This window comes from Sminthopsis crassicaudata, chromosome 1, assembly GCF_048593235.1.
Source record: "Sminthopsis crassicaudata isolate SCR6 chromosome 1, ASM4859323v1, whole genome shotgun sequence".
Lineage (NCBI taxonomy): Eukaryota > Metazoa > Chordata > Mammalia > Dasyuromorphia > Dasyuridae > Sminthopsis > Sminthopsis crassicaudata.
The window spans coordinates 670,994,244-671,022,096 of NC_133617.1; the positions used below are offsets into that span (position 1 = coordinate 670,994,244).

General features: G+C 44.8%; 1 long non-coding RNA gene across 3 annotated transcripts; it reads left to right on the top strand.

Annotated features, from left to right (window-relative positions):
• The first annotated feature begins 75 nt into the window (after positions 1 to 75).
• On the top strand, positions 76 to 27,853 carry LOC141551557 (uncharacterized). Of its 3 annotated transcripts, none has more exons than XR_012484901.1 (7): positions 76 to 211; positions 2,535 to 3,267; positions 6,706 to 8,037; positions 10,290 to 10,390; positions 10,497 to 10,653; positions 13,375 to 13,518; positions 27,519 to 27,853. It is a non-coding gene; the product is annotated as an uncharacterized LOC141551557 (long non-coding RNA). The 3 variants fall into 3 exon arrangements; XR_012484903.1 differs by having other exon boundaries at positions 6,706 to 6,950; XR_012484902.1 differs by lacking the exon at positions 27,519 to 27,853 and adding an exon at positions 22,035 to 22,236.

A 27,853-nucleotide genomic window follows, 5' to 3' on the forward strand; every position in this document is an offset into this window, starting at 1 on the left:
AAGCCAGGTCATCTGTGTCCATGGCTATTGTTCTCCCTACTGGGCCACACTTCCTGTTGGCAGCAGAATGCCAAATGTTTAGCCTCCGGGTCTTACTCCTGTGCCAGCTGGTCAGGAGAAATTTGATTTGCACAAAGATCTCTGAGGAACTTGGGTCCTTGTCCTCCTTCCCCTTATCCCTGAAGGCCACAGACTAGACGGCTGATACAGGGTAAGTTGTCGGTGCCCCAGACTGAGCACAGTTGGCTTCCAGAGCCTGTAATTACTGCCATACTCTCAGCGGCCAGGTTTTAGGGCAGCAAGCTACATTAAAGGCTAACTTTGTACTCACACTGTTGCCATGCAATAGATATAGAGAGAATTTGGGTTCAAATTCTTTTTCTATTAATTCCCAGCCAGGTAACTTTCAGCCAATCACTTCTTTTCCCTGGGCCTCAAACTGTTTAGAAAAGAAGGGGGTTGGACTTGAAGAGTACTAAAATCCCTTCAGCCTCTAGGACTGGGAGGTTCTAGTACTGAAATGTCCATGTGAAGGGGTGTGCTTATCTCTGGATATTCTTGGGGGTGGTGACATTCTATTTTTGAGATGATGAGATCTATTTATATCTCATTGTCTTTCCTTCAGTTGGGATGGGAAGCTAGAGAATTTGTGATTAGGCAGGCACGTGGGTGGAATACCCCCCAACCTGTCATGCCTTTAGGAGGCTTCCTGATTGCATGAGAGGGAGCTTGAGATAATAGAACGGACCAGGGAGCTTGGTACCAAAAGCCCAGGGAAGTGAATTCTCAAATTGTCACGGGAGTGTTCTGGGAGGATGAGCTCCATTCTCTTATGGGAGCCAGGTGGGAGCCAGATGCTGAAGTCTTAGGACCTGGAAGGCCTCACTAGGCACGGGGAAGGTTAGCTAAGGGTTTAGTTAGAAAGCTCAGGCACCATTCAGTCTGGGTCAGACAAGTTTCCTTTTATATGTTTCTAATAACCTTCCCTGGTATATTATTTCTTAATTTGTAGATTTTCTTTGCCTGTAAACAAGTTGTGGAGGTGACCCCCACTCTCAGGCTTTGGAATGTGTGGCAGAGCAGAAGGGGAAAGGGAGTGGATGTTAGCCTGGGGCATACAGGGATTGGGGCAGGGGCAGAAGAAAGGAAGAAAGTATTGGGGACCAGAATGTAGTTGATCATGGAGTTCAGGAAGGCAAGTGGGTTGAGGAGCCACAAAGGTTGGGGGGGGTGGGAGCCTCAATTTGAGGCTCAACAATTGCAGAAAGTAGTAAAAGATGGCAACCAAAGGGCCAAAGACAAGGCCCCTTGGACTGTTTTATAAAGAGGAGCTGGAGCTCCCAAAACTGAGCAAAATCAGTTAGTCAATAAGCATTTATTAAGCACTTAGTATATGCCAGTCACTGCATTAAACACTGGTAAAACAAACCAAAAAATTAAAAAGCAATCCCTGATTTTAAGGAGATCACAGGCTAATGAAGGAAGGAACTCATGGTCTAATGGTCAGCAAAAGCTTAAAGCCCAAGTCAGAGATTTTTCGAAAATAGTGGACAATGGTAGGATCCCAATCATTAAACCAGTGCTTCCAGGAGAATGATGAGATTAAGTAGAGCTTGAGGTGGAACAGTTAATTAAGTAGAGACAAAAAGGAGAAGGTAATGATGATTGGTTGGCTTTATCACCATTTCAACACATCCTCATCACCATCAATAGCAGTAGTATCCTCTTCTTGGCTATCACTATTTATTTTAATATTATCATCATCAATATCACTAGCATCACTTTTACCATCATCGTTATCCACAGACAGTAAAGTTAGAAATAGAACCCAAGAATCCTTGTCTTGCCAGCCCATAATGAAAAACAGGCTTCAGGGAAGTGGGTGCTCGGGCTTGGATGGGAACTGTGCTGGTGTCCCTGTTGCTAGATAATTGTCTGAATGGATCTGGCTACTGTCCTTTGGGAATTAGGCTGAGCCCTCATCCCACCTGGACTGCATGAGCTTGAAGGGTCTAGAAAGATAAAACACATTAGTGTGAGTGTGGTGGGGGTCTAGGTAGGGAGTATCCCTTGCCCCCCAATTAACCTGGAAAGGGAATAGGGACGTGCAGTTTGGGGCGTGAGTGCAGGTACATGCAGGAGGTCGGATTAGGGTATAGTTCCTGGAGGGTATGAATATAATACCCAGGTATTGTTCTGGAGGGGTTGGCTTCCTTCTCACGGTGGATGTGGTGATCTGATACCATCCCCTCCCCATTGTACCATGCCCTGTTCACCATGAACTTTTGAGCTTCTGAAATTAATACAGTCAAGTTCTCCTGGAATTTCCTTTCACTCTTGAACACTGTCCTGATCTGACTTGTCTTTGCTAAGACTTCCTTCTTGCCCCCCCCTCCCCTCACCCCCTTCCTAGCTAGGTTCAGGACAGGGCTTTTTTCCTGGAGCCTTCAGGTCAAGCTCCAATTCCCTAGGGGACAATTGTTCTTCACTGGTGGAAGCCTCTCTCTGTGACTCAGCTTCTCCCCATTTTCTAGGGATGACTCACAAATATTACTTCATGGTTTAGAAAGCTGAGGTCAGCAGTGTGCCTTGGACTCTAGGGAAGACGCTTGCAGGCCTGAATATGTGGTCAGCGAGGTTCTGCAGCTCTCAGCTCTCTCCGTTTGAAAGCCACGGGCTTCCCTCTCCAAGGACTCAGACAAAGAGAAGATTTTCTGGGACAGAGGGAATCCAGGAGGTGCTCAGAGAACTGTGCTGATGCTATCCCTCACACCTGGAATAGCCCCCATCTTCATTTCTAATAGAGGGTCTTTTCACTGTGACCAGACAAGGGCTCATCTGGCACCAAAAAGCTGGATGAAGCTCACTGGACAAGCATTCACCGGACAAGGATCGAAACCTGCCTTTATCTAATTAACATCATGACCTTGTCACTGGTCCGAGTCAACAATACCTCGCCATGGCTAATGTCCAAAAACTAAGGGCCCAACATAGATAGCTTATACGGAATATGAAAGTCAATTCAGTTATGGGCAGATACTTGGAACTGTGAACAGCATAATTCACAAGATCATTCAGGAAAGACACAGCTCGACCCCAGATCTGTGACCAGATCAAATCACCCAACATGTTCTCAACATCAGGCCCCTCTGCTGCCCAGGCTTCATAGAACTGGCAGAGATCTTCAAACACGGAACAGAAGACGTCCGAGCTGGAGGGACCTTAGAACTCAGGGGATACTCTAGAAATCGGAGTCAGAGCTAGGAGGTATCTTAGAAAGTCAGAGCTAAGGGCCATCTTAGAACACCGGATGTCAGAACGGGGGACACCTTGGAACACAAAATCACAATGTTGGAAATGAGAAGCTCGGACGTCAGAGTCAGAGCTAGAGGCAGGGGCCTTGGGGATAATCTCATTGGCAGAATGGGAGTCTGGCCCTGGACGGGAGGCGGCCGTGCCCCTGGCTGGTTAGCGAGGACCCGTCCTGCCCGGCCGTTCTGTCCGCCGCCCCTCGGGAACAAGCAGCTGTGTTTGGGAAGAGATGAGGGGCTCTCTGGGCGGAGCCCGGGGGGCAGCTGAGGTGGCCCCCTGAGACACCCCGTGCCCGGGACGGAGCCGGGAGCCCTTGTTGGGCCCAGCAGAAGTCTGGGCTCCGGAGAAGCATCCTCGGCGGCTGAGGGAGCGGGAGGGGGATGGAGGGGAATGAGGACGGGAGGGAGGGAAGCGGGAGATCCGTAATCCCAGATCTGGTGTTCATTACAGCAGCTCCCGCTGTTCCCATGGCAACGCGCTAGGCCTCCCGGCAGCGTTCCCCGAGCGCCGTGGGCCCTGCGTGCCAGCGACTGTGAGTGTGAGTGAGTGAGGGGGAGGCGGCAGCGGGGAAGCGTGTGTGTGCGTGCTCCAGCGAGCGTGTCGGGGGGGATGAATCAGGGCACAAAAATGCGGCGGGCCCGAGTGCGGAGCCGCGCCGCGGGCCACGGGGACCTCTGCTCCCGGGGGCTGGCGGGCCGCTCCAGGGCGCGCGGGGACGTCGGGCGGGTCTTTCAGCGGCGCGGGGCGGCTGCCGGGACCACGAGCGCCCGCGTGCCCGCCGCGGGCCCTGACGGGGGTCGCCCCTTCCGAGGATGCGGGCGCGCGGGGAGGGAAGGGCCGGAGCAGCGGAGGGGGCCGCGCAGTCCTCCCCCTGGGCTTCGGGTGGGACCGTTTCTAGCTGGATAAGTTTCCGAGTTGATGGAAACCAGACGCCGGGAGCGCGGGGAGGCGGGCGTTTTGCAGGGGGCCAGGGAGAGATTTTGATTTCTAAGAAAATATAATTAATGTCCAACCAGCTCGGGGATCACAATTCAGAAACCAGAGCCGGACCTCTGAAATCCAGAAGCAGACCCTCGGCGGAGCCGGGCTGGGGAGGAGGGACGAGGAGGAGGGAGGAGGAGGAGGGCTGCCAGGACCCTCCCGCTGGCCTGAGCCCCAGACAGGAAGCCAGCCTCCAACACCTGCCCACGCGGGGACCCCGGCGGGCCAGCCTCTCCTGGGGGAGTTTTAATGGAAGGGACAGACCGGGGCTGGCAGGAAGCACAGATCCGTCCGGAGTTCTCTGTCATAAATAGGCCCCTCTTCTCAAGCAAAACTCCAGATCGCCTGGGCCGAGGGGCCAGAATGTACGCAGGGCCCGGGCAGGTCTCCTCCAGGGACAGAGAGCCGAAACTGGCGCGAGGCGAACCGGGCTTTGTCCCAGGTTGCGACATGGGGATGATGGACAGGGTGCTTCCTCACTCCTGGGATCCTCTCCTAGCCCCAGACATCACAGCGCGTCCCCTTCCCCCACCCCATCCTTGCCTGGCTATTGTCCCTATCTGGGAGACAATTTATTCCCTCCCATAACTGTCCCCGGTTGTGATGGACTGCCCGCGCGGGGCTGCTGAGCCCAGGATGCCGGGGTGAGCACCGCACAGACGCCACAGGCTCGGCGCTCTAACGCCTTCAAGGATCTGCCCCTCTGCCTGGGCTCAAGCTTACCCTGGAGTCTGGCGGCTTTGGGAGAGAAGGAATTTCCTGGCCCCCATCCACAGCTTGTGCAGGCTTATGTCCTGAACATTTTGCTTGCAGGTGCTGTGGGTCTTTCCCTCTCAGATTCCTTCCCACCAGAGTCTTCTAAGCCCTGGCCCTCTCCTCTCCGCACCGCAGTGCCCCGTGGCTGGAGGCAGCGGGGAACAACAGAACGGGCCCTTTAACTCTTCACGGCCCAGGCTCCTTCCAAATCAGCGTCCCTGACGCCCGCGCACCTCCTGTGACTGAAAACCCCCTAATCCTCTATGCGCCAGTCCCTGTTAGCCAAGTTTTCATCCACTCTGTGGGTGAGAAAACAGAGACCCAAAGCAGGTGGGAAAATGATGCAGTTTCCGAAGACTCACAGGAAAGTGTAGGAATTAGTGTCCGGTGCCCAGGATCTCACAGCATCAGGGATTGACATCAGGCTCTCCCCATTCAAACTCCTGGGGTGAGGGAGGAAATAAGAGAAATAAAGAAGGAAAGAGAAATGGGGCTGGAGAGGTGGGGGGAGGGTCTGCTGGGCAGAGGAAGGGAAGGGTGGGTGTCAGTGGCTGTCAGGAAAGCAGTCTGTCTCACATCTGGAGAGAATAGGATGGGATGGAGGAGCTGGGGGAGGGGTCAGTGTTAATGTGTGTGTAGCATGCATCCCTAGCCTGGTGTCCAGACCTGTAAAGATCCTCCTTTGGTATCTCTGCCCTACTTCTTGCCTCAGTTTACCCATCTGTGACTCTTGACAGGGAAAGGGTGGGAAAAAAGGTGGGAAGAAGCATCACTCAATAATTACTGGGAAGATTCTCACTCCAAAATGGGGCCCAAAGAAATCAAAATACTGGCCAGGTTCTCACAGCCACTTCCGAGGCACAGTAGAACATCTAGGACCCCTGGATCCTTCTCCAAGCATGGGGCTACTAGACTCAGTAGAGAAGCTGTTCTGAGGCTGGTGCTGCAGTCGGGGCCACCCATTCCTTCCGTAAGCCCAGCCCCCACTTCCTAGCTGCTCTCTGGGGACTGGCGCTGGGTGTTCAGGCTGCCAGGGCATGCTAGGGTTTGCAGAAACACATTTGCCTCCAGGCCTCTGGAGAACAGGAGTACCCTGGCGAGGTGGAGAACAGGCGGGGGCTCATCACAGACCCCCAAGGGGCTGTTCCAGGCCTGGAAACCCAGCCAGCTTCCCCACCGCCGCTGCTGCCGCCACCGGGGCCCAGTTTCACTCGAATTTCAGGCCAAGCCAGTGTTGAGTTTCAGCTGCGCTTCCAGGCAGAATTTGGGGTGGGCCTCTGCATCAGCCCCAAACCGGAGAGAGCTCCAGGAAACCAAGGGGGAGCTCTGCAGAGGTTATGAGTTCTCTTATGCAAAGGGAATTCCAAAGCACAAACAGGGCAAGCAGACTCTGAACTCTAGCTAATGAGCAAAATCTCAAAGAGCAAGACTTTTGTAGTTAGAAAGGGCTTCTGATCCCACCCATAATCACATGCCATCCCAGGTTTTATGTACACCCATGGTCTCAGTCTGCCATTAACTCCCTGTGAGACTCCTGTGCAATCCCTTTCCTTTTTGGGAATCTCAGTTTACCCATCTGCAAAATGAGGGGGTTGGGTTATATGGTCTCTAAGGTCCCTTCCAGCTCTAAAATTCTGTTTTATGCTTTCTCCACAGGTTCAATCATTCTAGAAATCATGTGATCTCTCTCATTTTGAAAAGGAGAAACTGAGATCCAGACTGGGGAAAGAATTTTGCTCCATGTTATTTAAGGAATTAGTAGCAGAGCTGGGACTGAAACTCGGGTTACCTCACCTCCTACTTGGGGGTGGAAAAGGGAGGTCTTTACCCAAAATAACTCCAGTTTCTTGCCTTTCTTGGGGCCTCTAGCAGAGGAGAAGCAATCGCCCCTTAGAAAAAAGGTGAAGAGCAGGGACTTTGGTCAGAAGGTCATTCATTTATGTTTTGCCAAACTGAGCTTCCTTGGGTCATTACCTTCATCTCAATGGGGCTCTACACACATTTGTGCTGGTGAATTGGATTAACAATAGCAATTTCGGTTTCTAAGACACCTTACATTTTACAATGAGCTTTCCTCACAACAGCTTGTTAAGTAAGTAGCACAATTTAGCAGCCAGCATGCTGGATTTGGAGTCAGAGATATGTGTTTAAATGTCACTTAACCTAAATACTTTGAACAAGTTACTTAACCCTCCTGTTTAACCAGAGAGCCATGGATGACTTAAAGGCTCCTTCCATTTCAATCTATGATCTTATTATTCCTATTTAACAGATGAGAAATTGGCAGAGGGAGTGTATTTAGTCTGGGAAGTACCTACCTAATCCAGAGAAATCAGGTTTATGGTGGAACAAATTACCATATGTGAACGTGATACAAGAAATGATGAAGGGCATGAGTTCATTAAAAATAAAACAACAACAATTAAAAAAAAAAAAACTTTGAATTCCTAATATTCTTTCTCCCTCTCTCATCTCCCCTCTCTCTGAGATAGGTTATACATATTTCAATCTTGCAAAACATATACCATAAAGGGCATGAGTACAGAGAAACCTGGAAAGACTTATTTGAACGGATGCAGAGCTGAACCAGAGAGCCTTTCATACAATATTATAACCATAATTAGCTTTGAAAGACTTAGGAACTCTGATCAACACAATGATCCATCACAATTCCAAAGCATTGATGATGAGACATTCTACCAAGATAGAGAACCAATGGATTTAGAGAATAGTCCAAAGCATGTTTTCTTTTCTTTTTGGGTTTTTGTGTTTTTTGGACATGGTCAAAGCAGGAATTTTTCTTTTTAGCTGACTATACATATTTGTTATTAGTTTTGTTTTTCTTGCCTTCTCAATAGGTAGGAGAGAGTGAGTAGGAAAAGAGAATTCAAAACTGAAAATAAAATTAAACTGAATTTAAAACAAAAAGAAATTATCCTCTACAGATGAGGAGATGAAGGCTCAAGAAGCAAATGGATTTCTTCAAAGGTATGCAGATAGCTAGTAAGTGGGTCCTGAACCCTGTTCTTCTGACTCCAAGATCAGTGGCCATTCCAAAACACCTCTACCTCTAAGGCAGCCCCATTATAGAGATGGGGAAAATGAGACCATGACACTTGCTTAAGGGAAGAGCCAGTAGTTTATATCCTACTAAGATACCTTTATTGGGGAAGGAAGATAGAGGGGAAGGAAAGAAAGGGGAAGAGACAATATGATTTCTGCACTATTCCTGGATTCCGACTATAGGTTGGGATTCAAGAGAACTAGTGACTCACTATATGACTTTCAGCAGTTAATCCTTTCCGCTCTCAGATCTCCGTTTTCCGGATCAACAAAGAAGGCATTCCTGGTTAGCAAAGGTATAAGTGGGAAAATAGGAGAGGTGCTAGGATTCGGTTTCAGTCACTACAATGTCCTACTGCAAGTGGAGATATAGAAGTCTAAAGACAACCTTCTCTGGAGGGAATAGGAGAAGGAACCACTGGTACCTGATGCCTGAAGCCTGGACATCTGGCTTCTGAGCCCAGAGAAGATAGGATATTGAATGTTCCTAGATAAATAGGCCAATCTGGAGCAGGCAGAAAAAGACTACCTCCTCCCCTCTTTTCATAAGAGCTCATTCCTTCTATCTGACTTTTTATTTAAGAGCCAGTTTTAAAATACTTACTGTATGCCAGATTGGGACAGCTAGATGGTCCAGTGAAAAGAGTGCCCAGCCTGGAGTCAGAAAGACTTGAGTTCAAATGTGAACTAGCTGAGCAAGTCATTTAATGCTCTTTGCCTCACTTTCCTCATTTGTAAATTGATCTGGAGAAGGCCTTGTTCCATAGGTTCAGGTGGGGTGGGGATGGTGCCTCAGAGAGGGGGCCAAGGGGGCAAATGACTAGTTCCCTAACACCTTCGCCCTAGGGAGACAGAGGCAGGCACTCACAGCTTATATCCTCCTCTCCCTTATCCCCCCAGGGCCTTCTGTGAAAGAGAAGGCCAAGCAATGAGTCAGCAGCACCCCTTACCCCACCCTGCAGAGCCCAGCCTGGGGCACAGAGAAGGGAGCCAAGAGGAGGCGGGAGTTCCCCTCTCTGAAGAGGATCCAGGAAAACTGGAATCTTTCTTTTTTTTTTAATTACCAAGCCCTTTCTGACCTCTCAGTACTGAAGATGGCCCCTTCTGATAAAAGGTCTCAAGTTAATCAATCACTCAATCAACACACGTTTATTAAACACTAACTATGTACCATTCAGTCACACTAAATGCTTGTTGACTTGATTTGACACTGCTAGGTCAGCCTGAGACCTTCCTTCTAATCAGTCTTCTTGTCTCAAGACTCATCACTTCAGTCCATCCTATTCATTGCTACTAAAAGTAATTTTCCCAAGTATCAATGCTCTGATTCTTCTACTCAATAAACTCCAGTGACTTCCTTTCCTCTCCAGGAGAAAATAGAAACTCTTTGGAGCTTTTAAATCTCTTCACAAGCCCAACCTATGATTCCAGTCTTATTGGACATTACTACCCTCCCATATCTTGTAATCCAGTCAAACTGGGATCCTCTCTATTCCTTACACATGATAATACTCCATCTTTTGGTATTTCATGTGGATCATTTGGATAGACTGCTGGGCTTAGAATCAGGAAAGCCTGAGTTCAAATAGGATTTTATCACTTAGCAGCTGCGTAACCCCAGGCAAGCAACTTAACTTCTCTCTGCATCAGTTTCCTGATCTGTAAAATGGAGATAGTAATAATAACAAGCACCTATTTTGCAGGGTTATTGTGAAGACCAAGTGAAATAATTGTAAAGTGCTTAGCATAGTAAGCACATAGTAAGCACTATGTAAATGGTAGTTATGCTTATTCCTTTCCCACAAACCCCTTTATTTAACAGATTTGTAAACTGAAGCCAGAAGTGACAGGATATATCTTAGATTACATGGATAATAATAACAATATCTAGCTTTGAACCCAGCTACTCTATTTCCAAATCCAGTGTTTCTTTCACTGCACTAAGATGGCTCTCCAGTGGATAATGAAGGTGGTGCTGGTGGTAATGGTGCTGATGGTGCTGATGGTGATGGTGTCGGTAGTAGTGGTGATGATAACTGGAGAAGACCTGGCTCATGCCCTTAAGGAAATCACTGTCTAATTGAAGAAACAAGATTCACACAATTAATCCTTTGTTTATAACATTTGCTTAGTTCTTTACAGTCTTCATGTTCTCTTTTATTATCCTCATTTTACAGATGAAAGAATTGAAATGCAGGCACATCATAGGATCAGAAGATTGAGAATTGAAAGTATCTTTAGAGAGTATCTAGTCTAAATATCTCTGTAACCCTTTGAGGTAAGTACTAGTGTTGTGCAGTCATTTCAGTCATGTCTGGTTTTTCATGACTCTATTTAAAGCTTTCTTGGCAAATATTGGAGTGGATTTCCATTTCCTTTTCCAGCTCATTTTACAGATGAGGAAACTGAGGTGTCCAGGGTGATGTGACTGGCCCAGGATCACATAGCTAATCAGTGTCTGAGGCTGGATTTGAACTTATAAAGAGTTTTCTGGATTCAGACCTAGTGCTGTATCCACTGCACCACCTAGCTGCCCTTGAGGTGAGTAATGTGCACATTATTATCCTTTTTTTTTTTTTTTTTTTTTTCTGAGGCAATTGGGGTTAAATGACTTGCCCAGGGTCACATAACCAGGAAGTGTTAAATGTCTGAGACCAGATTTGAACTCAGGTCCTCCTGACTTCAGGGCTGGTGCTCTATCCACTGAGCCACCTGGCTGCCCCCTTATTATCCTCTTTTAATAGATGAAGAAACTGAAGTTTAGGGAGACTGATGGACTTGACTTTGGTCACCCAGCTAGCAAGTGGAACCACTGGGTCCCAGTTTCGTGATAGCAAATCCAGCATTCCTTTTGCTATATTGTACACTTGGTTGCATGTGCCAATCCCAGCAGATACTGGAGCTGTTATTAAAAAGATGCTTGTTGAATTGAAATTGAGGAAGGAGGAAGAACTCAGGCCAGAGCCTTCCTCAGTCCATGTTCTTTGCTCTGAACTGAGGTATCCCTTCGGCACTAAATAGGGATCCTTAGGAAAGCCCTTCTTGGCCCCTTCTCTGAAATGTAACCTTCAGCTTGGAGTCGTAGGGAAAGAACAGAGATAGGGTTGGACATATTTTTCACAGCCAAGTCACATGGATAGGCTGGGTAATGTGTCTCTAGGGCTGAATCTATACTCTCAGAAGTGTATACAGACAGGGCTTGGAGGCTTTCCTCTCCAACATCAAGCCCCTGGACATTCCAAGCTTGTCTGATCCCAGGGAACAGTCACATGGACTTGGCCAGAGGATAGACAAATGGCTTCCCAGAATGGGAATCAGCTTATTTACAGCTTAGAATAGAGGGCCAGCAGAGGCCCAGCCCACACCTACCCTCCCATGATTCAATGCAACAAAGCACCTACTATGTGCAAAATGCTGGAGATATAAAAATAAAAACAGCATAGGCCCTGTCTTTAAAGGGCTTACAGTCCAATGGGAGAGTGGAGAGAGACCTGGCACAAACATAACTAGGACATAGAAGAGAGTGCCAGGAGCAAAGGAGAGACACTCACTAACTGTATAACCTCTGCTTGCCTTAATCTCGTGGAGATGAAAAGGTAAACCTCTCCAGTATCTGGGGAAAAAACCCTATGGTCAATATTGCTATGATTCAAAGGATTTCCAAGAGTTACTGAACAACAATTTTGTATATATCTTGTATAAATTTATTTAGGCATATATTGTCTCCCTCATAATAAAATAAGCTCCCTGAGGGAAGGAGCTATTTGTTTTTTGCCTTTCCTTGTATTCCCAGTCTTAATACAAAACAACTAAGCAAAAATACATTGATTGCTCAAAGGCTTTGATTCCTGAATTAGGCCTTGAAAGAAGAGGATTCCAAAAAATGAAGAGGAAAAAATCCATTCCACATATAGTCAGTCACACAGTTGATATACATTTATTAAGCGTCTACTATGTACCAGGTACTGTATTAAGTGCTGGGGATACAAAAAGAGTTCTCAACCTCAAGGACCTTACAATCAAATGGGGAAGGGGTGGGGGAAGGGAAGGAATGACAACAAACAAATAAATATAATCAAAAAAGCTATAGAATAAACAAAAAAATAAAAAATAAAAGAATGCACTAGTATTAAGAGGGATTGGAAAAGGCTTCTTGTAAAAGATAGGATTTTAATTAGGACTTGAAGGGAGCCAGGAAAGCCAGGAGGTGGAGATGGGGGAGGTCTTTGAAAATACATAGAGTTGGGAGAATGTAGGATCAGATCTGGGAACAGCTCCAGCCATGCAATTCCTCTGTAATGTTGAGTTTGTGAAGGGGAATCACTTTCAAATAAGTCTGTAAATGTAAGTTACAGCCAGATTGTGCCAGGCCAAGAATTTTTTTTTTTGTACTCAAAAAGAACTGGAATGAAAGCAGATGCCCATTGATTAGGGGGAAGAGTTGAACAGAGATATAGATCTAATAGAGCATGATTGCAACACAAGAATTGACAAATAGGAAGCATTCAAAGAAATCTGAGAACACTTCTATGAAGTGATGTCTAGTTGAATGAGAAGAGCCAGGAGCATCATTTACATAATGACAACAGTAATATGAAGGAAAACATTGAGGGAAGACTTCAGAACTCTAATCGATGCACAGGACTGACAATGAAACATCTTCTATACAGAGGTAGTGATTGTAATAAGTGCAGAGAGAGATGTTCATACATAGGTAATATACGTGGGTTTGCTTTGCTTAACTACTACCCCATAAGGGAGGATTGGGTTGAGATAGTCACTGGGAATTGACTGTGATGGATTTTTTTAAAAGAACATCAATAGAAATATGTTTAGAAGAATTGCACATGTTTAACCTATATTAAGTTACTTGCTGCCTAGGAGAGGGGGATGGGGAAAAGGGAGGGAGAAAAAATTGGAACACATGGTTTTATGAACTGTCTTTGCATGTATTTTTTTTAAAGGCTATTATTCTTAAAAAAAACTTGAATGTCAATAAAAGATTTTCAGAAGAGAACAACTATAACGGCTTCAAAAAAAGACTAAAGAATTTATGTTGTAATTTTTTCTTTCTCCTCCCCTCCCCAAGATAGTAAGCAATCTGATATTGGTTAAATATGTACAATCTTTTAAAATATATTTACATATTTTTCATGTTATGCAAGAAAAATCAGACCAAAGGGAGAGGGGAATCCACAGGAAAGAAAACAAACAAACAAAAAGGTGAAAATACAATACTTCATCCACATTTACTCTCCACAGTTCTCTCTCTGTATGCGATTGGAATTAACTTGAATTACCACATTGTTGAGAAGAGCCAAGTACATCACAGTTGATCATCACATAATCTTGTCACTGTGTACAATGTTCTCCTGGTTCTACTCACTTCATTCAGCGTCAGTTCATGTAAGTGTTTTTTTTTTCCTTCCTTTTTTAAAATAGTATTTTCTTTTTCCAAATACTTGAAAAGATAGTTTTCAACATTCATCTTTGCAAAACCTTCTGTTCCAATTTTTTCTCCCTCTCCTCCTCCCACTCCCTTCCCCAAGACAGCAAGCAATTTGATATAGGTTAAACATGTGCAGTTCTTCTAAACATATTTCCATATTCATCATGTTAAGCAAAAAAAAAAAAAAAATAATAAAAAATCAGATCAAAAGGGAAAAAACAGACACACACACACCAAAAAACAAGCAAATCAACAAAAAACAACAAAAAGGTTAAAATACTATGTACTTTCAGCCTTCATTGTTCTCTCTCTGGATATGATGGCACTTTTCATTACAAGTCTATTGGAATTAGGGGATTTCTCTTATTGTTCACCTCATTGTTGAGAAGAGCCAACTCCATCACAGTTGATCATCACATAATCTACTTGTTATTGTGTACAATGTTCTCCTGGTTCTGCTCATTTCACTCAGCATCAGTTCATGTAAGTATCTCCAGGCTTTTCTGAAATCATCCTGCTGATCATTTCTTATAGAACAATAATATTCCATTACCTTCATATGCCATAACAAGAAGTACTGTTCTAATTCAATCAATGAACAAATATTTATTATGTCACAGCTAGGAGTTGGGTTACAGAGTCAAAGAAAAAAATAAAACCAGTCCCCGACTTCTAGGAGCTGACATTGTATCCAGGGAAATAATTTTCACAGATACAAGTAAATAAATATGTATACAGTAATTTATGGACTTGTAGTGGGATCAAAGGGCTTCATGTAAGAGGAACTTGGAAGAACTTGTAGGATTCTCATAGGCAGAGATGAAGGCATTGAGGCATGGGAAGACAGCCACAAAAAGGCCTGAAGGTGGGAGATTGATGCCATATTTAGGGAAAGTTAGAGGGCCATTTGGGCTGAAATGGAGAATGTATGTGCTATTCTCTTCTGAGTTGACTTCCCTCTATTCCCAACCCCAGTCAAAGAAAAAAATAAAACCAGTCCCCGACTTCTAGGAGCTGACATTGTATCCAGGGAAATAATTTTCACAGATACAAGTAAATAAATATGTATACAGTAATTTATGGACTTGTAGTGGGATCAAAGGGCTTCATGTAAGAGGAACTTGGAAGAACTTGTAGGATTCTCATAGGCAGAGATGAAGGCATTGAGGCATGGGAAGACAGCCACAAAAAGGCCTGAAGGTGGGAGATTGATGCCATATTTAGGGAAAGTTAGAGGGCCATTTGGGCTGAAATGGAGAATGTATGTGCTATTCTCTTCTGAGTTGACTTCCCTCTATTCCCAACCCCAGCAACCCCCAAGGGTCTATTGTTCTTCCCATTTCTCCCCCCTCTTCCACTCCCAGCTATGTTTTCCTCTTTTATTATGGCTTCTTCAAATCCATGATATTTTTTAAGCTTCTTCCTCCCCCTCTTCCTGAAGTTTTCTCATCCTCTATCTGAAGGCTAGTGGGCCTCAGACTTCCTCTAGAACCTGTATAGTTGGGGTGACATGATCCTCATTTGACACTTCTTATTCTTGACCATTCCACTGAACTGTACTGATAACTATCCCCCAAGACTCTGTTCTTCTCTCTTCAGTCTCAATCTTCCTGTCTTTGTTCACACTATTTCTCAGACTAGGAATGAACTACCCTAGCTTCTCTACCTACTCAGATGCTGCTTCCTCCATGAAGTTCTCTATAACCAGCCCAAAGTGCTTTTTCCCTCCTCAGATTTTCCCAAAACCTTTTGCACCTCCCTTTTGCTCCTTACATTCTCCTTTATATCATAATTGTTTATTTTAAATCAAGTCTCCCCTTAATTATCTCTGCTACTTTATACTTGTGTGACTTCTTCCATGTCTTGTCATGTGCTTCCTCATCTGATCCTCAGTTCCTCACCTGAAAAATAAGTAAAGTTGGTCTAGATCAGAAGCTCAGAGAACTAGAATTTGTAATACTTTGGTGGTTCAGTGAATCAAACTAAGTCTGAAGTCAGGAAGACTCACGTCTGTCAATTTAAATCTGGCCTCAGACATTAGCTGGGTGACCCTAGGCAAGACACTTAATCCTGTCTGCCTCAGTTTCCTCATCTGTAAAATGAGTTGGAGAAGGAAATGGCAAAACACTCTAGTACCTTTCAAAAACAACAAAAACAAATCCCGGAATAGTGTCAAGGAGAGTCAGATCCAAACGAACAACATTAAACCTTGGAAGAACATGGATGCCAAGCCCCTCATTTTACTAATCAGGAAACTGACAAAGCAGTGCCCTAGGATCACATAGGTAGTAAGTGCTAGAGGGAGGATTTAAATCCTGTCTAAGAAACCCCTAAGTCCTCTTTATACCAGAGCTCAGGGCTTTTCTCTAAGATTCTAAATCCTAAAACTGGCATCCAAAGACTCCAGGGGAGGGGAATATTGTTGGTGGCCTGAGGGCTTTGGAAGGGAGGTCTGGAGTCCCTTATTGACTATCAATAAAGTTATCAAAAGAAGCCTATGGCCCTGCTTGCCCGCCACCCCCAGAGAAGAATAGACATGTGTTTCTGAAGAAGCAAGCCAGACTTTCCTTTCCCTTCCAACCCAAGAACCAGATGTCCCCATTGTGCAGTTGGGGAGAACAAGGCAGACTGGGGGGATGGGGATGGATGGGTAACAGTGAGGCTGAGCAGAAGCAGCGTTCCTCAGCTCCTTAACCACTGGACCACCCACCCTTTGCAGGAAGAAAAGCAGAGAACTGCCCATCCTTTCCTCTTCATCCCCTCCTCCCCTCCCTCCCTTCTTTCCTTCACCCCCTCACTTTAACTAGTTCCCCTGCCCCTTTAAATTCCTTCCCATCAGGCTTGGCCCCTCACACATGTTTATGACATCTGGGCCCCGGCTGCCTCCTTTCCTCAGTGACAAATGCCTTCTTAATGTTGGTTTATTATTCTAAGATGCGAGAAGCAGCTTCAGCCAAGATCTGAGCAGCAGCTGAGTGGAGGCCGAAAAAACCCTACACTACCCAACAAACCTACCTCAGCCCAGTCATCCCCTCCCTCGGGCCAGTTTATCAGAATAAGCAGCCTCCATGCCAAATGGGTGGCCATCTGGGGGGTCAGGGTAGCTCCTAGTCTCCTTTAGTCTATGGGTCCATGGGTCCATGGGTCCATGACATTTACCAGAAAGGCCACTCCTCCCCCAAAGCCATCCAGGGCCAAGGGAGTGCCTGGGATCTGACAGGCAACTGACATCTCTTCCACCCTCTCTCTTTCTCTCTGGGTTAGTCTTTGCCTGAGACTCCCCCATCAGACTACAGTTCCTGTAGGGTAAGGCCTTCCCAGCTGTTAAAGTGCACACACCCTTGGGAGAGATAGCACATTAACGCCTCAGTGTGAATTCCTTCATCAGATTCTTCTCCTAGGGCTTTTGAGCAGAGAGCAGGTTTTGATGGGGGTGGGAGAGTGGGAGGGAAGAAGGAGCTCAGTGGGCACAGGTACTGGGGAAGGGTTCCGGGGCCAGAACATGGACTCAATGAAGATTGAGGATGGATGTTCATTAAAGGCCTAGGAAGCTCATTGAAGTGATGAGGGGCTCAATTAGGTGATAAGGACTCTATGATAAATTGGGACTCACATTCATTGAGAGGTTGAAAACTCTCTGGGAAAAATAAAAACTCAGAAAAGGGGAGGGAAGTTCAAGAAGGGAAAGGGAGGCTCCAGGAGGAGATGGGAGAGGGGGGCAGATGTACCCTTTCCTTGGACATTATCCCGCTGGCTCCCTCCTCCCCACCCTTCAGTACAGGATTCCACCCTTCCCACCTCTACCCCTCCTTCCTTCCTCCTGCCAACTCCCCCCCCCCACCATTCTAACCCAGCCCAGCCCAATCTTACCCTGAAGGGAAGCATTTTTCTGCTTAGGAAAAGGGAGGGATGGACCTGATAGGGAGATTTTTATCCTGAGGCCACAGCAACTTCTGGGCCCAGCCTTCTCTTCCACTCCTCCTTCCTGATGTTATGGGGGAACCCCTGGGCCCTGGGGATTATCTCCATTTATCAGGATACCCACAGTTTAGTTTGACAGACAGATGGGGAAAGAGAAATATGGGAAAGAGCTAGACTGTCCTGAGTCCTCCTAATAAAGGAGAAGGCTGTCAGGGCTTGGCCACCATTGAGCTAAGTAGTGGAAAGGGAGAAAAGTAGAGGCAGAGTGATGACAGGGAGATGGGCTGGGAGGCCTTTGGGGTTTAGTTTAGTATAGGGAAGAAAGAATTAAAGTGCACCTGATTCAAGACTTAACTTAGCCACAGACCATTTAACTATGTGACTTTGGCCCTGACTCCTAATTTCTAAAATAAGGGGACTGCACTGGTCTCGTAAGATTCCTTCCAGATCTGAATAGTGATCACAAGTATTTATATAGGATTCACAAACCTTTTTGAATATACATTCAATCCTCACAGCTATGAAGCAGGGGCTAGTATTACCACTGCTTTACAGATGAAGAAAACGAAGTTGAGAAAGGTTGAGGGCCTTGCCCAGGACCACACAGGTAGTGGTGTCCAAGGCAGGATTAGAACACAGGACATCCTGACTACACATCCTGTGTCCTACTCCAAGAGCCATTCAACAAACATCCATTAAGAACCTAATGTATCAGTTCCAATAAATTTTGGTTGGGAAATGCCATCTACATCCAGAGAGAGAATAACAGAGACTGAATGTGAATTGAAGTATAGTATTTTCACCATTTTTTTGAGGGGGGTTAGTTAAAAATGTTCATAGATCCCTTCTTGTAGTGACAAAACACTGGAAATTTGAGGGGATGCCCATCAGTTGGGGAATGGTTGAATAAGTTGACATGAATGTAGTGGAATATTATTGTTCTATAAGAAATGATGAGCAAACTAATTTCAGAAAGTCTGGAAAGACTTACATGAATGGATACTGAGTGAAATGAGCAGAACCAAGAGAACGTTGTGCATAGTAACAAGATTATGTGATAATCAATTATAATGGAGATGGCTCTTTTCAACAGTGAGGTGATTCAAGACAATTGGATCCAGAGAGAGAACTAAGGATACTAAATGTGGATCAAAGTATAACATTTTCACTTTTTTTGGTTGTTGTTTGTTTGCTCCCCCCCCTTCTTGTGGTTTTCCCCCTTTGAACTGATTTTTCTTGCATAGCATGATAAATATGGACATATGTTTAGAGAATTGTTCATATTTAACCTATTGCTTACAGTTTTGGGGAGGAAAGAGAGGGAGAAAAATTTATAGCACAAGGTTTTGCAAAGCTGAACGTTGAAAACTATTTTTGCATGTATTTGGAAAAATAATATGCTTTTTTTTGGAAAAAAGAACCTGATGTATCCGAGCATCGTGCCCATTTGGAAATAAAAAGATTGACTAGCTGTACTTTTCTTCTGGGATATTACAGTCTATTAAGGGGTAATTGGAATTTACATAAACAATTCATGATAGTGGAGACAAAGAAGCAAATCAGAGTATTCTAAGAAAGACTGAGGAAAGAGCACATTTTCTGCTGAGAGATTTAAATAAGGCTTCAAGAAGGAGATGATACCTGGGTTTCAAATAAAGAATAGGGATGATGGCAACTGATGCGGCTGGAGCAGGGGTTGAGAGAATGAGGTATGTGCTAGTCTATCTTAAGAATTAAGATGGGACAAAAGTAGAACTGACCATGGAAAGCAGTACAATTTGCCTGGAACATAAGTACATGAAGAAGACCAGGGAAGGCTTCAAAAGGTAGGTAGTCAGATTTTGGAGCTTTCTAAAGGTCAGCATCAGGCAACAAAACATAGTAACTAGAAAGGGCATGTGGATGCAAAGAGATATATATTAACATCCAATCTGAAACAATGAATAGAAAAAATTCTGAGAAGCATTAAAAGACTTACATGAGTGGATGCAGAGAGAAGTGAACAGAATCAGGAAAGGGATCCATGCACATCGATTACATCATATAATGGAAAGAATCTAAAAGCTGACATAATTGAAAGATGTACAATTCAGTGACTAAAGCTGGCTTTTGAAGGAAGTTGAGAAAGTGCCCTTCATTCTCTTCTCGGCAGAGGTGGAACTGTGGGTGTGGAACATTGCACACACTGTAAAACTTGCTTGATATGTTGGCTATTTTTGCTGAAGTGGGTTTTTTTTCCCTTTCTTTTTAAAATTTCTTGTTACAAGAATAGCTAGTTCAGTAGGAGAGGAAGGAGGAAGAAGAGGGAGGAAACAAGCATTTATTAAGTGCCTATGATGTGATAAGCTAAGCACTTTATGGATTATTTTATTCAGTGCTTTGAAATGAAAGTGAAGTAAAAACAAATATATCAATAAAATATTTAAATAAATAGAATAAAAGAATCCAAGCCCAAGAGGTGATCAGTCCTGAATTAGGATGGTAAAGCATGGGAAAGAGGGGAAAGGAGAGGGATGCCAGATGTTGGGAAAGTAGAAAGGACAAAATTTGGCCAATGACTTGATCAGATGTGAAGGCCTCTGCACAGGGAAGAATCAAAGATCTGGAGCATTAAATGATTGAGATAGTGGTGCAATTAACAAATGAAGGGGAAATTAGGAGCAGGCTTAAGATCTCATAGTCAGAATAAAAGAGTTAAGACAAGGAAGAAAACAAGCATTTATTAAGTTCCTACCATTATCTTATTTGATTCTCAAAATAGCCCTGGGAGGTTTGTTATTATTACCCCCATTTTATAGTTGAAGTAAATGAGGCAAATAGAGGTTAAGTGACTTGCTTAGGGTCACACAGCTAGTAAATGTCTAAGGGCAAATTTGAACTCAGGTCTTCTGGTGCTTTATCCCCACACCCTCACCTCGGGACAATGTAGCTGCCCATCTTCTTGGCCAAAGGAAGAAGCTAGGATTTAGCTCAGGAATTCCAACTCCATAGTTCTCCTTCACCTGTCCCCACATCTAAATTGACCTTCTTAGGCTCCTTGAAAGGCCTGTTATTCCTACCCCTTGGAGGTGCCCTTGAGATGCAATCTTTGGTTGAACATCCATCTCCTGGGTTCTCCTGAAAGGGACCAGCAAGAGGGAAGAAGTTTGGAATATGAATTTATATTTATAGTCAGAAATATCTGCTGAGAGATCAGACAAGGCTTTGAGGAGGAACTAGTACCTGAATTCTGAATAAAGAGTAGGATGATGGCAACTAATGGAGCCTGGGGCTGCTATCATATCCTAAGGATTAAGATAGGACAAAAGCAGAAATTGGTTATGGAAAGAAGTCCATGGGGCAACTAGGTGGCGAAGTAGATAGAGCGCCAGCCTTGAAGTCAGGAGTTCAAATCTGACCTCAGACACTTAATACATCCTAGCTGTGTGACCTTGGGCAAGTTACTTAGCCCCAATTGCCTCAGGGGAAAAAAGAAATAAAGAAATCTAGTTTTCCTGGAATATAAGTACATGAAGGAAAAAATAAGGAAAAGCTCAAAAGGGAGATTAGTCAGACTATGGAGCTCTCTAAAGGCTAGCATCAGTATGATACCCAGAAAGATACACATGGATGCAATGAGTTATTATCATTCAGTCAGAAACAATGATAGGAAGAATGCTGAGAGGCACAAGAAGAAGAATATATAAGTGGATAGAGAGCAAAGTAAGCAGAATTAGGAAAGGGGTCTATATATAATATAACCTTGAAATGGAAAGAATCTCAAAGCTGACATAATTAAGGCTGTATTATTACAATGACTAAAATTGGCCTTGGAGGAAAGCTGAGAAAATGCCTTTCATCCCCTTTTTTGCAGAGGTGGCCCAATCCTCTGCCACAAATCGAAATAGGGACAAATCCAGTCAATAAGAAGGAAGAAGATGTCCCTGGCAAGACAGACAATGCTTTCACTGTCTATGGCATCTTTGAGAAAGAGGAGGAGAGCGTGGGCAGGCTGAGACGCAGTATTCCTACCTGGCTTGAGTTGGGAGAACTTCCTCATAAGCTCTGCCATATAGACAAAAGGACTATGGGATTTAGACTTGGATGTTACCTTAGAGACCATTTAGTTTAAGCTCTTCATTTGCCTGAGAAGTGATATTGTACATTATTGCTAGGATTTGTTCCTCCACCCACAACAAGACTATAAGGAATAGGACTGAGTCTTGTATGTCTTCCCTCCTTGAGGGAATAGATGCTTAAGAGATGTTTGATGAAAAAAAGTTCAATGACCAATGGTTGGAAATCACAAAGGAACATATATATATATATATATATATATATATATATATATATATATATATGTGTATATTGGAGGTCTTCGAGTAGTACTGTAGAGCACTTATGAGGGACCCCAGACTCTCAGTGTCAGAGGTTACCTGGTCCATCCTACATTTAAGCAAGAATCATCCCCTACAACAGTCCCAACAAGTTCTAGGGAGGATTCTTGATCAGAGACAAGTTGAAATTGGGTAGCCTCTGAGGTCATTCTAACCCTAAAACTCTTTCTTCTCAGGAAAGGAGGTAAAGAAAAGTGTCTTCCCATAGCTAGTCACCAGCTGAGCCAGAATGGAAGCCTGAGTCTCCTGCCCCCAAACCTGCTGGGACACAAATTCTTATAATGGGGAATGCTAGAATAGAACCGAAGGATTGGTTCTACCTTGAGCTCACTTGACTGAGACGAGGAATATGTTCCCAAGACTAGAAGGGGTATAGGGAACTTCTTCTGGAACAGGTATGGAGACACTGGGATTCAGAACTGGCTGGCTGAGCTGCTCCCTTCTGGGTCCCTTGTCCTCCATCTCCAGCCCACCCCCACCCTGGAGTGGGGCTAGTTCTTATTCTGGACCTCAGTTTTTTCCAAAGTCAGAAGAGAGAGAGGGTGGGTGCGTCGATGAAGGGAATTTACAAAGTACAATGTGAAGATTGCACTGAAAGACCACCATTATTCAGAAGCTTGAGAGCACTTTTAGAGACCTGTCTTGGTCCCCATAGAGAAAGGTATCATAGTATCATAGAAAGATGACTAGGTTACAATTCAAGAGACCCGGACTCAAGTCCCCAAATCCGCTACCTCCTCGCTGTATGGCTCCAGTCATATGCTTGGATCTTAAGTTTCCTCATGTGTAACATTAAGGGGAGTCACTGGATTCCATTGGCTGTAGAATCAGAAACCCAAAAAAGGGGCCTTTAGAGAGTAATGAGTTCAAAGCTCTCATTTTACAGACAGGAAAAGTTAAGGTCTAGAAGGGGAAAGATCACATAGTCAATGGCAGAGCTGGGACTTAAGCCCAGGTATCCACACTCTGTCCACCTCTCTTTTTGCTCTGCTAAGAGAGCTTTTAGCAACAGGAATGTCTCTTCTACCCCACTAGTACTGACATGTTTGGGAGGTTTAACTCATGGAAGCAGGAGGATGGTCTAGATGACCCTTGGAGTCCCATGAAGGCATTTCTGATTTGTAGATATAAAACCATTCTCGTCTCCTCCTTTCCTTCACTCTCTTTATCCCTTGATCTCCCTGTTCTTTCTCCCTTCCTCCTGGGAAATAAAGGCCCTGTTAGAGCTTGCCTTAGTATTCAAGACTAAACAACTAGTCACTCAAAAGGGGAGGGTGGGGTCTCTGCCTTGTGGGCTTTGGGGGTAGAAAGAACTTGGCCAGAACCAAAGCTCAGAACCCTGATCTTGGATGCTGGACTTGAGCCTGACCTGAATGGGTCTCTGAGAGGCTGAGAGCCGGATTAGGAGAATGGGGTCCCTCGTCCCCCTGAGGCTCTCACCCAGACACTGGAATGTGGCTCCTATATGGGCACTGGGAGAAGTTTGGGAAAATATGGCATGGGCCCTATCCCTTCCAGGGCCAAAACAGAAAGATGGGTGGGGGTGAGGGTGGGGGGGAGAACACCTTTTTTGCTGCCAAGAACAAAGCAACTTTAGAGGGAAATGTAGCCAAGGGTGTGGATGCAGGATCATTGGATCACAAAATTTAAAGTTGGAAGGGAACTGAGAGGTCTTCCAGTCTACCCCCAAACCATCATTTCACAGATGAATAAAGTGAGACCCATAGCAATGGAATCCTTTGCCCAAGGTCACTCAACTAATGAGGTAGTAGAGCTGAGATTTGAATCCAGGACCTTGGACCCCAAAATTCAGCATTCTTTTGACTGAATTATACTTCCAGCTCAAGAGAAAGGCTTATAGAGGAGTACATCTATTCCGAATCTTTGCTTGAGAAGGAATATTCTCTGTAACACCCCTGGCCATTGGTCATTGGGTTTCTGACATTACCTCTCATAACAGAGCACGCACTACCTGCTGAGTTCTCCACCTCATTGTTGTGGCCTCTTTCCGGAAGAAAACATTCGCCTCATTAATCTAGGACAGGGCTCCCCTGGCGCCTGGGGGGAGTCAGGGGTAGGGTTGGTGGTACCATTTCCCAAGGTGGCTGCACCTCCCTAAGTCTTACTATGTCTCTGCACAGGGCTCTTTATTCTCCTTCCTAAGCATGGGGATGAAGGAGTATAGAGATGGGCAGCTAAGAGATGCAACGGGGTCAGAAAGATGTGAGTTCAAATTTACTAGTTGTGTAGCCCTAAATTACAAGCTACCTGTGACTTGATTTCCCCATCTGTAAAATAAGAATAATAATAGCACCTACCTTATACTTACCTTGTTGATAGATAAATGTTAATAAATAAAGTGTTTTGTCAAGCTCTTCTAATAAGGGAAAAGGGAGGGAGATCCTCCGGAAGAGTTCATTCAGGAGCCAGAGACCAGGTTTCTGCCCATACTGGGGTCAGGGCACCCCAGAGGCTCCTAAACGCATTCAATGAGGTTATTGTTAAGGGCAGCCAAGTTCCTCAAGTTGAACCCCCCTGACCAAACCACAATGCTTTGCCCAGCACTCCCCAGAGTTGTTTGGAAATAAAATCCCCATCAACAAAACCCAAACCAACTTCGAGCTCTGCCTTGTGCCTCCCCCCCTTCCTCCCTCCCTCCAGCCCAGTCCTCCCAGGCTCCCCATCCCCTTCTCAGCAAAGAGCAGAGAACCCAGAGGTGCAGAGAGGGTAGGCTCATGACACAAAGCGGCCCAGCGATCTAGAGGCCCAGCGAGGAGCAGAACTCAAGCGCCCTGGCCCCCAGCCAGAATGCCCTCATTTGTAACGAGAGAGGGCTGTAACCACTTAAACGGCAGGAGTGATTCGGCATGTATCCTGATGCCAATTTAGATGCCTCCCTCCTCTGGGGCCCTGCGGATTAATGATGTTAGTACAATTCAATTAGATTTCTCGGCTGCCACCCCGCTGAGCCGACTGGAGGGCTTCATACATCCCTGCCCCTGATAGATCGCTGCCAACCACTGCCTCCCTGGGACCACTGTGGCATCCTTTTGGCCTCCCCCTCAAAGCTGAGATGAAAAGCAGAAGGATTTGGGGGGAGATAGAGAAAAGCTAGAGGGGAACCTGCAGAAAAAGACCTTTATATCCTGGTTTAATGCTTGTGACCTCTTCTTTCTCCGAAAAATACTTTCCCCTGACATTCTACCTTTAACAATTTAGCCCTTTGATAATGAACCCAAACCTCCATTTCTAAATGCAGTTCCTTATCCCAACTCCAATATGTCCTCCTCCTCTGGTGTGCCCTGAAAGACCCAGCTCAATGGTAACCTCCTCGAGGAAGCAGTCCTTGCCTCCCCATTGCTCTCCTTCCTAGGGCGCCCAAACCCACCCATAGTCTCTCGAGGCAAGTCCTGTCTCCCTTAGTTGGGAACTCTCTAGTAGAACCTACATTCCCCCCCATCTGTCTTGTGCTCTCTCCTGGCTGCTCCTTCCTGAGGTGCTGAACCAGGGCTGGGCACACAGAAATGTTTAGGAAAGCTAATAATTAAGTGGCTGATTTGGACTCAGCAGGAAAACAGGTGAGTGTTGGGCTGCTGGTCAGCTCTGCCCCATGTTTTATGTGACTTTGGGCAAGTCTGGAAAACAAACAAACAGAAAGGCTGAGAAAGTCCTTAAAATGTAAACCTTCAAAACCAGAGTCCAAAGAGATCGTGGAGATCATGGGAGACTGTGTGGGAATAGTGAAAAGGTACAAGATTTGGACCAGAGAATCTAGGTGCAAGTATTTGCTTAATACAGTCCCAGCACTTAACACAATGCCTGGTAAATGTTAGCTGAGGGGACAGCTGGGTGGTGGTGCAGTGAATAGAGCACTGGGCCTGAAGTTCAGGTGGTTCTGAGTTCAAATCCAGACTCAGACATTTACTAGCTGTGTGACCCTGAACAAGTCACTTAACTGATTTGTTTCACCAAGAAAAGATATGTTGGATGATCATTCTGCCCTTTATTACCCAAGGTATTTGGGCAAGGTTCCCCCTCTCAGCTTGGTTTCCTCATTGGACTAAACCTTCTAAAGTCCCCTCCAGACCTAAATCTATGATTCTTGTGGTCAAATCCAACTTATCTTACAGAAGGGAAAACTGAGGCCCAGAGAGTAAATGAAACTTAGCTAAAAGGAACAAAGAATTTGGGGCCAAAGTCAGGTCTACAAACCCAAATCCCTCGAGTCCTAAGCCAGAGTTCTTTTGGCTGTACTACTCCATGGTGCCTCCTAATTTACTCTTCTGGAGTCGTTTTCCTTATCTGGAGAGGTAACTGGAGTATAGAGAATGTTGGAAAACCCTAAGGCACTTAGGATTTCTTTTCAACCTCAGTTTTCTTATCTGTAAAATAGGCATGGTAAGACCTTATGGTACCTAGGTTGTATTGAGAGTAAAGTGAGGTCATGTACATGAAGTTCTTTGGGAACTTTGAACTCAGTTTCCTTATCTGTAATTGGAATAATAGCAGCTCTTTTTTACTGCACTAAGATAATTTAGGTGAAGTGTTTTGCAAACCTCCAGGCCTGTATAAATGCCTGCTATTGTTATTATCTGTATAATGGGGCTACCAATCAGTACAGATGGGTCCCCCACTTCTCTACCCCACCAGACCCTGCCCTGCTCCTAATTACTTCCATTTCCTTCCACATTTTCCCGAATCATCTGCCCTCATTCCCTCCAAACTTGCCTTCATCACCTACCAGTGTCCCCTTCCTGGGATCTCGGATCTATTCTTTTCACAAGGAATGACCTGATTAGCACCACGTTGAAAATAATTAAGTCTAGGCCCCGGGCTCTGGCCTATCAGAGTTTCCCCTCCGGAGTCCACCATGGTGCCAGCAGTCTTGAAAGCAAGCCCAGCACCTGGGCTTTTCTCCTTGGCACTTTCATGACAGGGAGGAGGAGGCAGGCTTTTTGGGGGGATGATTCATCTTTCCTGTGGAAAATTGGGTCCTTCTGAGTCCATGGACAAAGTGGTAGATGCCTGTTAAAGGGATATTATGATGCCTCTAGGAGCCACAAATTTGGAGATTACAAAGAAATACGGGAAGACATATGAAATGATATTGAGTGAAGAAAGAATAAACAAAAAAGGAATATACACATTGACTATGATAATAATAATAATATCTAGCATTTACATAGCACCTACTATATGCCATGCACTCTGCTAAGTACTTTAGAATGATCTCATTTGATCCTCACAACTACCCTGTGAGACAGGTGCCATAATTATCCCCATTTTACAGAAGAAGAAACTGAGGTAAACAGAGATTAAGTAGTAAGTATCTGAGGCTACTGGCCTACACTCTATCTATTTGATCTACTATCAACATGAAAACAACAATAATAGAACCTTATGTGGGAGGAGTCAAGATAATAAAGCAGATTCTTGTGGAATTAGGAAGACCTAAATTCAAAACCCACTTCTGGCACTAGCTGTCCTCTCAGTGACAAATTATAAAAGAAAAGTTATAATGTCACATGGGGATTACTAAAAATCTTTGTCTATCTGAATGTTATAGTTTGTATTTGTAAAGTTTGGACTAGGTTGGTAGATATCTTTTGTCTTTACATTAACTTCTTTCTGAATATATATCTCATTTCTTCCCTACCCAGAGAGTCATTCTTTTTACCAAAGAATTAAAAGTTGGGAAAGAAGAAGAAAGCCATTCAGCAAAATTTACTGATGCATGGAATGATTCTGGCAGTGTATGTGACATTCCACACCAGTGATCCTCCACCTCTGCAAAGAAGAGTGATGTGTTTTCTTATATTTTCCTGGGACTGAGCTTCATCAACAAAATTTCCTAGCTTTAGCTTTGATTGTGTTGCTGTTACATTTATAATTAGTCAGTACAGAGAATTGTTTTAGTCATTATGTATATTGTTTTTCTGGTTCTGCGTACTTTATTCTGTATCAGTTCATATAAATTGTCCTGTGTTACTCTGAA